The 16,419-nt window shown below is 31.3% G+C and overlaps 2 long non-coding RNA genes across 2 annotated transcripts; both read right to left on the bottom strand.

The window, feature by feature from the left end:
* Positions 1-5,120: 5,120 nt before the first annotated feature.
* LOC143053931 (uncharacterized) lies at positions 5,121-7,250 on the bottom strand. The gene is made up of 4 exons (XR_012971508.1): positions 7,114-7,250; positions 6,396-6,572; positions 5,993-6,097; positions 5,121-5,205 (listed from the first exon to the last, which is right to left on the bottom strand). It is a non-coding gene; the product is annotated as an uncharacterized LOC143053931 (long non-coding RNA).
* Positions 7,251-7,895: 645 nt separating this feature from the next.
* LOC143053407 (uncharacterized) lies at positions 7,896-13,324 on the bottom strand. The gene is made up of 4 exons (XR_012971327.1): positions 13,200-13,324; positions 10,985-11,179; positions 9,370-9,479; positions 7,896-7,985 (listed from the first exon to the last, which is right to left on the bottom strand). It is a non-coding gene; the product is annotated as an uncharacterized LOC143053407 (long non-coding RNA).
* Between the last annotated feature and the right edge of the window lie 3,095 nt (positions 13,325-16,419).

Below are 16,419 nucleotides of genomic sequence, written 5' to 3'. Positions count from 1 at the left end.
CTTTAGAAAGAGAATTGTACGGGATATCCCTTGATGACAATGTTATATGATGTTATGTAATGATAAATGTTAATCATATTAAATAGATTTATCAAAGGGGCAGTAGCTACGAGATATTTAAACAGATCTGAAGTATGAATTCCATTGTGTTCAATCATTAGTGAAAGTGAAATAAGGAGTAATGATTATCTTTTATCAGCCAGTATGGTTCAATTTCGTAGCTGAGAAATATTGTTGATGAATTATTCACTAGCAAGTGCATAATCCTATATCATTAAATCCGTATTCAAAACTCTTAGCTAGAGATGGATAAGGCATGTATTATGCGTGTTCGATTATTTAAAGGAAAAAATGTCATGAAAAAAACATTGAAAGTAAAGCAAAGGTAAACTATTTGATTGACTGAATCGAGCCACAAAAAGCATTCTTAGTGTTAGACAATTATGTTTTGTTATTAGGTGCATTAATAAAAGAAAATTAGTCCCTAAATGTAAATGGGAACGTAAAAATCGTACATATTTCTTCCTATTTATTTTAACCTTTAATATTCATGTTACTGTTGTATTTTTATTTATATTGTATGTTTCTCTGTAAACTTGTATTTAAATTTAGAAAAAAACATATCTGTCCGTCTGTCTGTCTTTCCGTTGTTATTCGGAGGTCTACCCGATAGTAAACTAGATGGCATCAAGTCTCAAATACACACGAAACGCAAATACATAGTATCGAGCCCATGCCATGCAAATGGTTTATTTAATCCTTTTTAAACTTTGGGTAAATGCTTTACATCCTTATAAATCTAATATGAGAATTTGAGTCAGAATATTGAACATGAAATTGACTGCAAGTGCCCTTTTAAAGAAGGATGAACTTTATAAAAAAAAACATATTGTTATGAAACTAGTAGACGACCAAACTATTCTTTATAAGTAAAACTGTAGCTAACTATGTTTGTTCTTGTGCATTTTTTTCTGTCATTTTAAGGATCATATCAAACTATCAAATAATATATATATGTTTGCAATTTGAATTCTAAGGACTGGTTCATAACAGAAAGACAATGTCTTCTTAACATTTGGTTTTGAAGGTGAATTTCCCTTTTACATACTTACTACCAATACAAACACATGAAACAGGTGATATAACTCATTAAACCAAAGACAACTGAAATAATGAATATAAAAAAAATTGTAATATATTTAAAAAAATCACTGTATAATGCCCGGATGCAATACATTTATCAAAATATAAAGGTAAACCCCTTCCAACGAACCAAGGTAATACTTTAAACATTGCTGTATTTGTACATGTGCAAATGCACCATTTAAAGCGACACACAGCTTACAATCCGTCGTTAATCGGGTTTTACTCCTTTAAACCCATATAATAGGTTTCAAAATATCATGGATTTTTAGTTCCAAGTTAAAGACTACAACAGCAGCTGTATTTGTCAAAACTTTCGAAATTTGTAGATTGGTATCACTCTGTAACAATGTATTTACTTTGGTCTTCCTTACTTTTTTTGTACCAGAGCGTCACTGATAAAAGTCTCGTCTGGCGTTCACAGTTTTACGTGTTAAGAGGGTTCACATGCAAAACAATTTTGAAATTGATATACATGGTTCAACTCTTATGAATACATGAATTGCTGACAATATTTTGTCTACTCCTTTGTACCACAAGTTTCTGTTTGCTTTTCGGTAAATATCAACGATGCAAATTCCCATAGGAACCCATTTTAAGGCTAAAACTGTAACACTTATGAAGTTTTGAAACAAAAAGGTATCCTAGCATGGAAAGTTCATATGCACTACTATTTTATGCATCGTTCAAAATAGAGGGCTGTGCTGCATATTTTCGACGTGTCTATGCCTCGAACTTCTCAGAGTTTAAACATCTCCTACCTTGACTTTAGGACTTCCACAGATTTCAATATGACTAATATGCATTAGGATATTTTCCATTAACATTCCCAAAGTTATCACTCTACGAATCGAAACAGAGATCATAACTGGGAACCAGTACGTTAACAAGATTAATTAATATCTATGACTATTATATATCTTCCCATTTGAGACGTGGTTTGCGAAACAGCTGTATTTACAAAGTGCAACATGAAGATTAACATTATCAAAATCACATCTTTGTATATCATAAGACATACAATTTCCAGGCATAAAACATCAAGAACATATGAGTCATATTTGCAATTACTTAAATCCGTGAATCGTACATGTACCTCCTCCTTTGCATTTAAATCGTATTTTGTTATTGAAATCAAACGACATTGTACTTAAGTCTATTTGCAACTTAGATTTTATATATACTGATTCTTAGAATGATGTTGATTTTTGTGGGATTTTTTGTAGTATTTATATGTTTTGTTATGAATAAGTGACTGATTCCTGACATATATTACAGCGTATGGTAAGTTATTGATTTATTTTCAGTAATAAATGTATGCTTACTTAAGCAAAACTATCAAAGTATGTTTGTAAAGGAGAGGTGAAACATACCAAATAAACTGACGACGCCATGGCTTAATAAGGAACAGATCATCAGGCAAATAATAGTTCACAACACAACATAGAATACGAAAGACTGAACAGCACAAACATCACTAAGAACTGAGGATGATATCAGGTGATCCAGAAGGGTAAGAAGATCTTGTTGCACATGTGGCACCCGTCGTATTGTTCACGTTAGAACAATAAGTTTAATTTGGTAGGTCAATTCGGGAAAGCGAGTGATATTGTAGTTACGACATAAGGAAGATATCCGTTATATGTGAAACGGATATCCGGTTACTTTCAAATTACTCGTTATGGCATCTTTCAAATTTACAAAGAAAATTAGTTTATTGTCATAGACTTCATAAGTGTATATTGTTCAGAAAAGTAATATCAGCGGTCCCATCTTTCTTCTTGTAGTTATTGTCTGCAATTTGTTTAGCTGGTAATCTGGGGAGGAGGGGGGGGGGGGGGGGGGGGGGTCGAGAGGGGACATAATTTGCGCGATGTATCAGGGTTTACTGAAAATCATATGCCAGCAGATACGGTTATATAACGGGTATGATATATAGTTCAGACAAATCTTTGATTCTTTAATCCTTTTCTCATTCCATATGCAAATTGGAATCTATTATTGTAATTCAGTTAAAGTACACAATTTCCTAACTCTGGAAGAGGTTTTAAATTTAAACAATCGTAGGTTTTAGCATTGACAGCGGAAACATTATTCAATTTTTGATATTGTGGACTTAAATTTTCGTTGGCAATTGCATGGTATGCTGCAGCCTCAGATGATTCGTTGTCAATATTGAATTCCACTTTAGAAGCATTTTGCTTTTTCTGCTTTACTCGTTCGTTTTGTTCCTGAAATTTGCTATCAGTTCCGGTGAAATCTGACATTGAAGTTGCGGAGTGTTTGTGTTAATGTACACATTTTCTGACTCCGGAGTACAGGTTACATTTAAACAGTCGTATGATGAAGAATTGACTGCTGGGTATCTATTCAGTATTTCATATGGTGGACTGTTATTGCCACCATCAATTTCATGATCTACTGCAGTCTGGAAAGTTTCATTGTTAATATGTAACTCGTCTTGCACAGGACACGAATTTTGTGATTTATGAATGGTTGGTTTCTTCTTTGATAGTCTGAAACGAATTGATGACTGATTAGCTGGATATAAACAAAAAATTGTTTTATAATTTAAGATACGAATTTTTCAATTTCGTTTGAATGCAAACTCATCATAGTTAACAGGATTGAAATTTTGTATTTTCGTCAGACGCGCGTTTCGTCTACAAAAGACTGGTAAATGAATAATAAAGATGAAATAATGAATATGATTGATTAATAGATGGTTACACATGCTCAGTGGCAAATTTGTCATGCACAGACAAACGAACATCTTAATTTGACAAATACTTCCCGAACGATGGCAAAGTATATTTAATCAATGGACGGGGTGTCATGATTTAAACTTAAGTTCAAGACAACAGTATACTGTAAACAACCGAAATACTGCATAAAAACAAACGTCAACATACAAAGAAACGGACTCTTTGATAACAGATACCATTTTCCTGAATTGTAACAAGTCATGATGATAAAAGAAGTGGGTGGATACTTGTTGTGTGGCTTGCCAAACCTCCCGAGTATATGGCTGATTTAACAATATCGATAAAATGACTATTTATCATGTTAATACTGTGCGTATAATTCTTTTGTAAGGGCTATCATATTGGCGAAAAACTCAAAATAGCATTCAATTTATAGTTCGTTCCAAAATCTGTGTGGAATTAAGTTATGAAAATTTTCGTTTGACAGCCACAATATTGTTATTGCAGAATGTATAAAGGCAAATAATTTAAAGACACGTTCATGTTACGCTTTAAATTGCTTTGCTTTTATTAAAACATATTTATGAAATATGGTTTTACCTTCGACGAAGAATAAAATAAACTAGAATCACAATAATGAGAACAATAGTTGATGTTATAGTTCCTGCTGCTATGCCTGCAAAATAAAATTTAAAAATATGATACCTAGTATAAAAATTCAAAGTAACTTTTTTTAAAGTATTAAAAAAAAAACCTATATTTTGTACTATATGACAACAGAAAGCAACCACAACGCTTTTAGTATACATACTGTTTTCGTAGTATTTTTTTTCCATTAGAAACATAGTCTCATCAACGTCTGTCAAGTACATACAATACATAAAAAGATAATAGTTATTGCTATTTAATAGTGCACCAAATTAGCGCACTCACTTTCCCGGATTGATAATAAGCGTTTTACAACATAAACGAGACAGACACTTGTCACTTGGAAAAACATTAAATGTATAGCTATTACTTAGTAACACTATTAGATTGATATCTATAAAATGGATATTTCAAGAGACGTATTTATTAAGATTATCATTAAACAACTGTGTTTAAAAATTAATTGAACTTGCAGTTAAGAAATTTTGATATGAAAATCTGAATTGTCAACTTGGAAATGATAAATATTTACAAGGAACTTATAAATTTACACTTGATAGTAGAAAAATAAAAATATATAAGAATTTTAAGGCCATTTTGCGGTAATTGGAGTTACTGAACTTACTTCTCCAATTGTTAGATTCAGCATTATTTTGTGGCCCAATCGACGGGTTTGGAATCGAAATAAAACCTTTATCATCATCTGTCCCTATAATACATTTCATCATATATAATATTGAAATGCCATACTTTTGTATTGCCAAAAACATATATATTTAGCAAGTAATCCAATCTTTTTGTAGTGTTTCTTCAATTATTTCGAAAAGTATGTCGGGTTGTTGTCTCTTTGGCACATTCCCCATTTCCATTCTCAATTTTATTATCATAATAATGTATCATTAATCAGATATTCTCAAACATATGTGATATTAGTCACCTGTAAAAAATGTAAGTGTCGTACAAAGCCAGAATCCCGACCTCACTATTTCATAAGTTTGATGACCGGCTATAAGCTATTGATCATGACCAAAACAACAGATGTACCTAGTAGAGCATAAATTTGAAATCTTCATTAATGCTTGACATTCCTATTTTACTAGCATGCGTTGTTTTCACACAAAAATTAACAAACAAACATCAACCTATAGGTTACTATAAAACGTAACTCTAGTGAAAAGAGCAAAAACGAATTTCATTAATGACCAACTTTTTTCTTGCAAGTGTTTGTGCGATTCTAATTTAATGTGATAACATTTCGTATTAAGCTAGGAAACTGGCTGCTGAATGGCAAACGTCAAACTTTGACGTCATTCGATTTATGACTTAACGCCCGGTATGAGAATCAAGATAAAAAAAATGGAAACTGGAGAAAAGACTCTTTATTAGATATACAAAATTACTGTATTTAGTACTATATTATATATGATAAATAATCGGAACAATCAATCATACCATGTTTATTATCATTATCTTATTCTTCAAAAATGTTCACTTACCGAATCTACAGAAAAAGGATCGTTCTCTTTTACAGAAAGTCTCCCTTTCTTTAAAGTTGTCGTTCAAAACAAAACATGAATCAGGTTGTAAGATCTCTCAAAAGTCTGAAACAGAAACACGACAAATAAACCGGCTGCACGTTTCCAATTTGATAGCATTAAATGTGTACAATAGATCTAAATTTAATTGAACTAGTTTATGTTTTAATATAAAGCTTCTGAATTAAAACTGATCTTGATTTCAACTAAACAAAATCTTGATATCCAAACCTGTTTTCTCTCAATCAATTGATGACTTTTGAAAATTCGATAAACTACTATTCGTAGTTTTATGACACTAGTAGTTCAAAGGCGTACATTAAACAAAAACATAATAGATATTAAGGTGATGAGAATTTCTTACATGCTTTTCTCATAACAAATATTTCATCATGTCTTGTTCCACTGGTCCAATATGCAGGAAATGCTGTTGAAGTACATGCATTATCCGAATACCATTTAATAAAAGAGCCTTGTCTTTTACATTCATCCACTGCTTCTTGGTAAGTACTATAATCATATCCAAGTTCTACATCATTATCTGTAACATTTACATGATATATCTCAATAAACATGAGAGGGACATGTCGTCATGTCTAAATATGAACGTTACCCATCCAACCCAACCGAAGCGAGAATGCTATTTGTTTGAAATCATATATTTAATTGACAAAAACTATTTGCCATCAACGACAATGGCTTTTAAAGAAAGAAAAAAACAGAAGGACAAGGACAGATGAATTGGGTTTCAAATGTGTTCATGGTGTTTGAGTACAAGTATTTGTAATAGAGCACAACTTTCTCTTGTTCATTAATAATCGGTAAAATATACCAAGGTTCATATGATTTTCTGAAAATTAAACAACCGAAATGTATCCCATCGAAGTGAGAAAAACATGTTCCTGTGAGACTATTGTTGCATTACGGGTTTTATTAATCAATGGTTTATGACAGAACTTTCCAGTCTAACAAAAAGCAAAAAGTGTAACATTGTATAACTATCAAAATATAAAATTAACTTATGAAAAACGTCCTTTCATTTCAGTTTTGTAAATAAAACAAAAGGCAGAAATGTTCATTACCACAGGTAACATAATATTTCGTTTCGCAATTTTCATAACTTCGTTGGACTTTTCCATCGACACATTTAAGTGCAGCGATGCATTTTCTGTTTATGTCTATAGCAGCATAATCTTGAAGTCGATCTGTAAGAAGAAATAGAAATTAAATGACAACTTTTTAATACGTTGATGAAATAGTAGAAGCATATAGAAAAACATTGCATTAGATCTGGTAAAAATCAATTTCAACCTCAGGTTTGGAAAGTAATGATTTATTTACTTATTTAATTATATATAATTGCTGCAATTTTCAATCTCTTTTCTTCACAAATACATTTACGCACCTGTTCATGTAAACAACTTCCAAATCTATAGTGAGTATTTCAAGATCTTATCTGCTAATATTTAAATCTTAAGTGTTAGTAGAAAACAGTATTTTAAATATTGCAAAAAGCTACATAAAAATGCCAGTGCATGTTTTGCCAAATTGGTTTAAATTTTTGGTTTCTAAATTTCAGGTTTGAAAAAAAAATATACTACTTACCTATTTTGTGTCGGAAAATTATTATTTATTTGTATTTACTTCGCATTGAAGACAATCAAGATAGCAATACTGTCAAAATTTGGTTCATCTATAAACAATAATATAATAATATATTCTATATTTTTTTTTTATTTCATATGATAATTTTTTTCTTCTTTAATAACCTCAAGACTAGTAAGTGCAGTAAAAATATTGCGTAGTGTCGCGATTCAGATTAAGTAAACAAACAAAACAAACAATCAAGCAATGAAATGTACTCATGTTCCCAAATTTTGAAACAGCCTACACAACTACAGTTTTTACTTCTAACGAAAGAATATATATCCTCTATACAATAGCAATTTGCTCCCTATAATACACAAAATTCACAAATTATTATTATAGTTAATAGATAAAAAGTCGGATATGAGCATTTTTACATAAAATCAGAAAAAAGTATTTTTGCAGCTTTATACTTCGCAACACATTAACATTAAAGACGATTTCTAGTAACGATTTTAGCACTATCATATTCTGTCATAGATATATAAAACACTACCGTAGCATTAATGAATTGTTAAATTGTTATTAGTGAGGTATGACCAATGCATACCCATATATATGACTAATTTAAGAAAACAATTTTCTTGCATTTGATTATGACATATAACCGCAAATTTGTACCCGAATAGTAATTTTGCAAGGCTTCCTACATGACTCAGACTACAGTGTCTTATGAGATTAAGCACTTGTTTCGTGTTTGCTATTTGTGAATGTGAATTAACATTTTGTATGTCTTGTTTATTAATGAAACATTGTTTACACTAACGTGAAGAAGTAGATTTATAACATTATTGTGGATTTTTTAATATGATAGATATAGGAAAATGTTGTATAAGTACCAATGAGACAATTCTCTATCAAAGTCACAATTTATAAAAGTAAACCATTATAGGTCAAAGTATGATCTTCAAGACAAGGACTAGGCTCACACCGGACAACAAGCTATAAAAGTCCCCAAAAAATTCTTGTGTAAAACCATTCAAACGTGAAAACCAACATTCTAGTCTATATAAAAAACGAGAAAAGAGAAACACTCATGAACCACATAAAGATCCGACAACCACTGAACATAAGATTCCTGACTAAGGAATTATGCTATCAATTGCAGCGGGATTAAACGTTTGAATGGTACCAAGCTTTCTCCCTTTTCTAAAACAGTAGTATAACATCACATCTTAGAACGACACACTATAAAATATCAATAGGATTGACTAAACTCAATAAAAAAAGCGAAGTGACGAAAATAAAGCTTAATCTTTTTCCTCATATTTAAACATGTTAAAAGTTTAATATAAAGATTTCTGTTATACTTGCATGTTTATAAGAAATATTTTGGGTAACAATATAAGTATAGCTGCAATTTCGAAATCTTACGTAAATGAAGTAAATTATAATATCATAGGCATGAAAGTACGCAATATGATTATGTAAGGTATTGCGTATCTGGTAGCATCCAACCATATGGATATTGAATGAAATGAAAACAAAACCTCATAATAATGAGAATATTTCGTTTAGAAAATTAACTCAGTTTGAGCACAGTGTATATTATTTCGTTTTGGAAAATTAACTCAGTTTCAGCACAGTGTCCCGACTGAAAAGGTTTTATGAGCACAATAACTATATAAAGGTAACCGATTTGTTGTAACAGTAATATAATTTACAGAAAACATGAACAAACTATATATTACCTTGATACTATAGAATTTGTATGCATCGCATAACATTTGGCATTGCAGCTCCGGAGAGTTAGAATGTTTAATTTTAAAGTGTTGGAAGTTTCCATTCATTACATAACACCCTACAAAAAAAAACCTTAACATAAAGATTTCTAATGAAATTCAAATTTTGCATGTTAAATGTTGACTAGTCATAAATAGGCACACATTTTTATAACAATATATATGCAACCTACGACAGAAGTTCGCATTTTTTGTGTTACCATAAAAAGGAACTATACATTTACAAAGGGAAAGGCATGTAACATGTCATAAATATGACGTTTGGAGTGTTAGAGACTTCGATTTTCCCATTTTATTTCGGACTTTTCGTTTTGAATATTCCGCAGACTTTGATTTCATTAATTTAATTTGTATAAGTTTATGAACACCGTTTCCTAGTTATCAAGTTACCAAATTTATAATTTGATTCGCCAGACACGCGTTTCTTCTTTTTTTGATTTGAAGAGCACCGATGACCCAAAATTCCCAAAAGTTGTGCCAAATATGACGTAGGATAAGAATAATCCTTACTATTTAGAATAATTCACGCTTTTGCAAACAGTAAATTATAGATAGGACTTGTTTATTCCTACAACAGGTCCATGTGCATGTGTAATTCCAGGAGCAGCACTACTGCTTGCCTTTTAAACAAGCCATTTCTCTATACATATATCTTTATCATGAAAAAAGCGTTGTTTTCGAATATGATACCTTCTTTTAACTTTACTTTAAGAAATTACTAAAAAAAATATTGTTACGGCCAGAAATCGCCTTTAAATTGTAGCCAACAAAAGACACAAATCAATAATAAAATTTAACAATATTTATTATACAAAAGTTTACAAGAAGTATTATACAAATATTACTGTTAACTTAACTGTCAAAATATGAGTCCAATCTGTTATCTTTATCTGTATCCGGAAATCTTTCGGAATCCAATTTGAATATTACGTTCACTACTAATGTCACAATCCAGTATGATGTTGTTTGTAGAATAAAAGTGTCAATCCAAATGCTGTGAATACTAATGTCTATCAATGTCTATGTCCAAGTTTAATTATGAGAGTTTAACTTTAGTGTCTGTATATATAGTGTTGTCATGGAAAATTCTAGAACACTCTATAATGGAACATTGTGGAAAATCCTGGAAAGTTACAACGGAAGTTTCTGGAATAACGTAGAAGTTTAAATTACGCATCTTTTATAAGGATCATTCTAGAAAGTTCCAATCATTCCTAAACTGCACAGTTATAAGATTATTTGGTAAACAACTATCAGGCCATACAACACAAATTAGGCCAACATAAATAAACATAATAATTACAATATCATAACAATATCGAATAACGGTTTGAGTGTGTTAATGTCTTATTCCTACAACAGGTCCATGTGCATGTGTAATTCCAGGAGCAGCACTACTGCTTGCCTTTTAAACAAGCCATTTCTCTATACATATATCTTTATCATGAAAAAAGCGTTGTTTTCGAATATGATACCTTCTTTTAACTTTACTTTAAGAAATTACTAAAAAACATATCGATTAACGGTTTGAGTGTGTTAATGTCTTATTGAAATATAAACGAACCTCGAATGAATGTCCAATTAGTTAATGTTCTGAATTTCCCAAGCCACACAGGTTTTCTAAAATTTTTGAACTCGTCATGTTCTCCCAATAAAGTGGCGTTACTCTCCAGTACTCCACCTTTACTTGAACAGAAATTAGCAGCATTCTTCCATGTTTGTTTTAAGTTGTGGAAAGTTACATTTTGCATGGTTATTTCTGTTTAATATAGAAATGAAATTTCTCTTTATGAATTGTAAAAAAAAATTAACTTGCGTTATACAACAAGGAAATGAATATTTGTAACAAAAACATGTTTTAAAATTTACAATACGGTCATTTAAATTGTTATAATTTGGTCTGTGTATCATCGCAAAGAACAGAAAATAGCACCAACACGTTATATTATAATATTATGATATTAAGGACTGTTAAACATTTCAAAATCAACGGACAACATAGCATGTAAGTTCAGAATGATACCATTCTTAATCCGGACAAAAACATTTGACTTAATTACAACAAGTCTGCCCTCGGCCTCATTCAAAATATAGTGTGTCTTGCAAACAAAGCAGTAAATACACATGTAAAGTCGTAATATCAAGCGTTGCAAAAATTGGAACGAACATACATGTATGTGCTTTGAAAATGTTGATTTGATAAGGTTTCCTTCATGTTCTTTATGTGTATCACTATGATCATTGATAAGGAAACACCCCCTTCTCTTCCCGACCCTTAAATACACATATATGAAATTTCCCTTATAAATGTTGCAAGTTAAATATGACATCCCGCAAACGAAATTACTCCCTAAAATCCAGTATCCCAACAAAAAACATACAAACTATGAAATTATAAGCGAGCAAATAATAACCACTCTCATAATAACAACTAACATAAACAAATAAAAAGGAACAAGACAAACTGAACAAGAAGACATGGAAAAACCAACCAATAGATAAAGAAGGAATTGTTTTTTTTTCACTATAGTGCGTTTAGCCAGTTTAATCAATAGGTTATGCAACCATTTATTTTCAATTTCGACAACACATTAAACATAAAATTGAAATATTGTATCCTTTCTGTCATGATAGCTTTAGTGCAATAACATAATAAAAACATACTAAAAGCCAATGAAATTTAAAATATAAATTGGATATGCACCAAAGATCAATAACCCGACATACAATTTGGAACAGAGCAGAAGACATCACAAAGACACCGATGGGTCTTGCTTAGGAACTTTCAAATCATTTTTAACTTTTCCTCGAAGTTGCTACAAGGAAGCTTTCAAACCAAGAGTTCCAAATGGTGAAGTTGGAATCATCCCTTCGTAAATTTTACGGACGCCATCACGAGTTGGTTGACCGTTATGGAATAACGGTTTCATAGATGGTATCGGATATGTTCCTTATGTCGTAACTACAATCCCCCTCCCTTTCATGAATGTGACCTACCGAATTAGACGATTTACCGGATTTGTTATAACATGAGCAAACCGAGGGGTGCCACATGTGGAGCAGGATCTACTTACCCTTCTGGAGCACCTGAGATCACCCCTAGTGTTTGGTGGGATTCGTGTTGCTTATTCTTTAGTTTTCTATGTTGTGCCATGTGTATATTTGTTTGTCTGTTTGTCTTCCTCATTTTTAGCCATGAAGTTGTCAGTTTATTTTCGATTTATGAGTTTGACTGTCCCTCTGGTATCTATTTTTTTTTCTTCAAAACAGCGATCATATCCAGCAACCGAATTCCAGCTCAAACTGTTCCTTAAAAAAACTGTGTACTAATTCAGTGAAAATAAACATCACACTAAACTCCAATCAAACAGATGAACCAAAAACCAATACAAAACTAACAAACGCCAGAAGCTCCAGACTTTGGACAGGTGCAAAATGCAGCAGAGTTAAATATGGTTTGTTAGATTGTTATCACATCGACCCCACTAAAATATTTAACAAATTCAGAATAAACAAACACACAGCAATGACACAAATGTTATTTAAAAAATGTGGTCAACAACTCTAAAAAAGAAAAGGAAAACAAAAACCAAAAGATGAATAAAACACAACCCGTGCGACGACCAGGTATCAATAGTTACAATATAAGAACCAACGCAGATTTCAATCGAGTATATCAAGTTGAAATGTTCACAATGTAATGAGTTGAAGAGAAGTAAATAATTACAAAAATGATAATAATTTAAACAACATTAAACAAGATACAAAGCTTTTCCTACCTTCACATTTCCACAAAGTAAGAAAAACTGAGAACAAGACTGTTAGTTTATCCATGTTTGCATGGTACAGCAGTAAAGGAAGTCTAATATGCAACAAGGTAGTATTTGTCATGAAATATTTACCTATGAGAAATTAAAGTACAAGTGATGTACTGTACGTTATATATATATATATATATATATATATATATACAACTCGTCTAAACATCAACCCAACAATGTTAGATCTGTAAATTTGCTTTCGCAAATTTTTGGTTCTTTCCTCGCCGGGATTCGAACCCATGCTACTGTGATATCGTGACACCAAATCGCCTGCACTGCAGCCGTCCCGCTAGACCACACGACCACCTGGGCTCTCAAAAAAAGAGCTTTCGGTGGGCATGTGTTACCTTTCCACGTCAGTTTTAATCTAGCGGCGTACTACAGTACATGATATATAAGGCATGAAGATGTTATTGTTACAGATCAGCTAAATTATCTATAGTAAAGGATCCTTCAAATTAATGTAAGATACAGTCACAGAAAATAATTATATTCATAAGTACGTCTGAGTCAGTGACAACCCTACAACAGATGTATCCATCGGATATATATATATATATATATATATATATATATATATATATATATATATATATATATATCAGAGACAGAGACGCATAATAAACAGTCTTAATAGTAAAACACAAGATATAGTTACATGTAATGCGCATTGTATGCTTATGCAACTAATTGTAATACTTTATTTGATTTGTTTAATGATATAAATTTAGTTCAACGGATTATTAAATATTTTAAACCAAAAGTAACTTGGTTGACTGCTCAATGTGTTTACCAAGTTTTTCTTTCCGCATGAAATATTTGACAAAATCATTATTTGTATTGGACTATCAATAAAATTAAATGTAAAGTGCATTTAATAGTTATTGTAAGTGTGTTGTTTAACAATAAAATTCAAATAAAGATAACAGTTAGGGAATCCCAAGGCATAATTTATGCAGTGTCATATAATTTAGAAATTCTTAGTTATACAGCAAACTTTCCCCGGTTTTCAACTGAATTTTACAAGTTTTAATATAATGTCTCTGCACGTTTCCTTTAGCATTCCTACTTCACTTTACAGAAAGGTCATTTGTTATCTCCATTAAAACAAATTGTTATAAAATATTTGCAACAAAAGATTCCAATGCACATTTCAAGCAAAGACTAACAGTATGGTAGACGGGTGAGGTTCAGAGACCGAAATCTAGAAGCTGAATACACTACAACATGAAAAAACTAGCAACTTAGCCAAATTATAAGTTAACTTGAAATCTTTAAAAATTTTATAAAGCTGTTGATATAATCATGATAATAAAACAAAAAAAATATCTAGTATTTGTAAGTTGGATCTCATAAATATACCAGCTTTATTTAAAATGAAATATCATCATGATCACTCGGCCGTCTAATAACAACCCGTTCTTGTCAACCAGCGTATTTACAACACATTTATTTCACATATATACATTATTGACGTACATTTACCAAGAAAAAACATAAACCCATTGCGTTAGCTTTCAACTAAAACCATGTAGGTGAGACATGGACATCTATTTGAAAGTTTCTGAAAATGTATGAAGATAAAATATAGTTCACTAAGTTTAAACAGTCGGCTACATCCTTGCAAAACAAAGAACCCGCGTGATTGCGTATCAATCAAATACAAACAGTATCTGCAGAGGTAAATATGTCAGAATATGACACGGCTGTCTCTTTTTCAAATTAGTAGATCTGTATTTTTAAACTTTAGTTTGATACAAAAAAAATCTATGACGAATATCGTCAATTTCAGTAAAAATGTGGCATATTTAAATGACATGATTTTATCGAATCATTTTTTTTTTATCAATTATAGTTGATCATGTTGTCAATGCATATGCATTGGGAACATAGATTAAAGGATCATAGTTTCTTGATGTATTTTGTGTTTTAATAACTACATGTATCCCAGCGTAGTATATATTGATAATTCATTGATTTGACGAACGGCAATTACTGATATAAACTGATGTTACATATGACATTAATCTGTTTTTTTTTTGCAATTGAAGATAGACATGATATACCCCCTCCCTCCGCCATAACAATGAAGTTAAAAAAAAAGAAAAAATGTTCCAAATTAAATAAAAATTGAAATGGATCAATTCCGTAACCGGACTTGTGCTTCAGCTGGCCCCTTAACAAAAATGTATACTAGTTCTGTGATAATGGACGTCATATCTAACTCCGAAATATATAAAAGAAACTAAAAGTAAAAACCTTACAAGACTAACAAAGACCAGAGTCTTCTGACTTGGGACAAGCGAAAATATGCGGCGGAGTTCAACATGTTTTTATGGGATCTCAACCTTCCCATTAAAGTTTTAAACACTATAGAAAAAACAAACTCGCAACAATACGCACAGTAAAACTCAATTTAAAAAGAAGTCCTAGTCCGATGCTAGAATAGGTAACAAAAGAAACTAAACAAAATTACAATACTGCATACATCAATAAAAGACTTCTGGCAGCTACTGACATGCCAGCTCCAGAACTCAATTAAACTGACTAAAAGAATACGTTTTTATTATATGAATATCAATTAGGGTTCAAGTATTATACCACAATAAAAAAATATGAGAAGAACTATTAGAGTGAATATGTTTATTTCCGAGGCAAAGACCCTATACGTGAATCAATGTTACAGCTAAAATATGCTTTAATGAAGTACATGTAACCACATCAACGCTGCAATTGCAAATTAAGCCCAAAACGTTTGAGAGAAATAAAATGTATGCATACAGTACGTACACACCATCTGTTTAGATACATCAATGCTGTAAAGTAAACTATTCGCATACTACTATATATACAAACAAACTGCTATCAAACACACTATGTTTTCTATTTTTCAATTCCCGATAGGAAGTGTAGTTCAATAGCCGTACACGCAATGTTTCTGTTTTAATACTAGCATATTAAAACTTGTGCTGCATATTACAATTAGTTTAGCTAACCGGTTACCTTGATTATCTATTTGCCGATTAACCAATTAACCGCCATAATAGTTGTCAAAGGTAATTTATGCAATACTTTATTCCGAATGTTTATGCATATGCATACGAAAATGTTTATTGTACTTGATCTTTACACCATTTCTAAAGATCATTTTGTAATGTTCATGTCTGTGTATTACTGA

The sequence above is a fragment of the Mytilus galloprovincialis genome, chromosome 12 (genome assembly GCF_965363235.1).
Source record: "Mytilus galloprovincialis chromosome 12, xbMytGall1.hap1.1, whole genome shotgun sequence".
Classification (NCBI taxonomy): domain Eukaryota; kingdom Metazoa; phylum Mollusca; class Bivalvia; order Mytilida; family Mytilidae; genus Mytilus; species Mytilus galloprovincialis.
This window is presented reverse-complemented; position numbering and strand designations above follow the sequence as displayed.